Below are 2,414 nucleotides of genomic sequence, written 5' to 3'. Positions count from 1 at the left end.
TATCGCCTTATAACCCCAGTCGAAGGATGCATCGGTGTGAAGATAATTACAAGTGCTTACATCAGCAAGTGGTGGGGTGGTGATGGCTGGATAGTTTCATACATGTATATGAAAGTGTTCACTCACTATTTTAAAAATTAAACTCGACACTTCTTTTCCAGGCTGTAACCTGTAATCACAAATCCATGTTTTTCATTTAGAAAAGCCAACAACACAAATCGTGTATGTAGGGTGCCCATGTAAATTCTGAGCATTCCTTTGCCCAGGAATATTTAGATTTAACAAGTTTAGAGTACTGGAAGCTGTCAAAACTCAAAGATATACTCATAAAACCAAAGAGGTCGGTTAGAAAAAGGCACCATCCTGCAGAAGGGAGTTCTGTGTGAACCGTTTGGGGAGTAGAGCACGCACTGCCTCTCAGATTTCTGTGCTCGAGCTGCTGGGCACCTTTGACGAGAGATAGCTATATTTACAGCCTTTGATGACATTGACACGATCTGTCCATATGTTCTGGGATTCATTACCAGAATGCTACATCTGGGCTCTTTAGGGTTATGGTAGAAGAATGAGATTACCCATTGTGCTTAGAGTGTATCCTATGGCGTAAAGTTAGTAGGGAAGAATTTTCAGCGCTACTCAAATTGTGAGTATAAACGTTTAAGAGAAAGTGATTTCCCCATATTGGAGAGGCTCAAGTCCCAGGAAAACAGCTCACTTAGTGCAACCAAAAGCCCAAATCCAAGGGGAGTACAGAGCCAAGCTGGTTGTGATCAAACTTGGAAAGGTGCTTTTCAAACACTAATAGGCATCGAACACCTAGAGGCTACAAGTATATGTCCCTGGACCTGAGCCAAGACCTTTGATGCAATCAATATTCTAGCAGGTTCCCAAAGGGTACAGAGGATGCTGATGCAGGGTCCACCCATAGGCAGCTATGTGAAAATCTTAATGTTGAGAGTCTATTAAAATGCAGAATCTGGGTCCCATGGGTGTGGCAGGAAGCTTGAGGTACCCAGGGGCTAGCCTGGGAGCAGGGCTTTGACCATTAAGAATATCCAATTGGGGGCTGGGGATTTAGCTCAGTGGTAGAGCGCTTACCTAGGAAGCACAAGGCCCTGGGTTCGGTCCCCAGCTCCGAAAAAAAAAAAAAAAAAAACAAAGAATATCCAATTGGTCCCACAGGAAGAAGCTGAGTCTGAATTACAGGACAAATGATCTTAGCTTTAGAAATCAGGGGGTCGTTGGGTAGGAAGCTAGAGAGTTCATGCATTCATTCCACAAATACGTATCCCTGGTGCTGTTCAAGTACTAAGTACGCAGCAAGGGAGAAAGTCCTCTCTTCTTAGGGGTTCACATTCTAGGAACTGAAGTCTTGCTTACAGCTTGCTCTTTAGTCTCATTGAGGTGTCTTCTTTTGACTTTGATACAGAAGAAGACCTATGTAGAACCAGAGAAATGTGGACTTAACTTTAAACTCAAAATATTTTCTTCTCATGTTATTTAAGAAATAAAACAAAAATTCTGAAATGATTACATTTTTCCTAATGATGTTTTTATATGAATTCAGGTGTAGTCACTTTTATTTCTTCCAAACAATTTCTAACTAAATATCTATCAAGACTACTTTAACACTACTGTCACATAGAAATATGGAAGCAGTCATAACTTAGACATTGATTTTTGAATTGCAGTGGTTTAAAAAAAAAAAACGAAGTCAGGACAGTGTTTGGAAGAAGCAGGCAATATTTGAAAGGAGCCAATAGGGATGATCTGCACTTTCTAGTTTCTTCTTGGGAGTCTCAGTAAGTGAGAATTCAATACACTGTGGACTCATGATCTAGGAGAGGAGCAAAGTTCAGGGGTCAAACCAAGAGCCAGATCCTGTTCCCATCAGTCATGCCACTGGCCTAGTTGCTTCATGGCTCTGAGGTTTAGTAGCTTCATTGCAAAATAGGGGATAAAAATTTACCTTGTGAGGCTGGGGAGATGGCTCAGTTGATAAGGTACTTGCCAGACAAGCACGTTGACCTGAGTCCTATCTGTAGTATCCATATTGTTAAAGACAGCCTGACATGGTGTGTGGGTCAGGAATCCCAGTGCTGGGAAACAGATGGGAAGATCACTGAGGCTCACTGGCTAGTCAGTCTAGCTGTTGGAATTACAGGGCTTTGGATTCTGTGACAGACTCTGCCAATCATAAGGTAGAGAGCAATTGAGGGAAACACCTAAAGTCAACCCAGGCCTAAACATACATTATATATACCTGTGCACATACACTACACATGCTACACATGCATGTGTACATACACACACGGAGGGAAGGAGGAAAGGAAGGCGAGAGGGAGAGAAGATGTATGTGCATGTGTGTGCACGCATGCGTAAGTGCGTGCGAGCGTGCGAGAGAGAGAGAGAGA

This window comes from Rattus norvegicus, chromosome 14 (genome assembly GCF_021556685.1).
Source record: "Rattus norvegicus strain SHRSP/BbbUtx chromosome 14, alternate assembly SHRSP_T2T, whole genome shotgun sequence".
Lineage (NCBI taxonomy): Eukaryota > Metazoa > Chordata > Mammalia > Rodentia > Muridae > Rattus > Rattus norvegicus.
The sequence above is the reverse complement of the archived record's forward strand: the minus strand, read 5'-3'. Positions refer to the sequence as shown.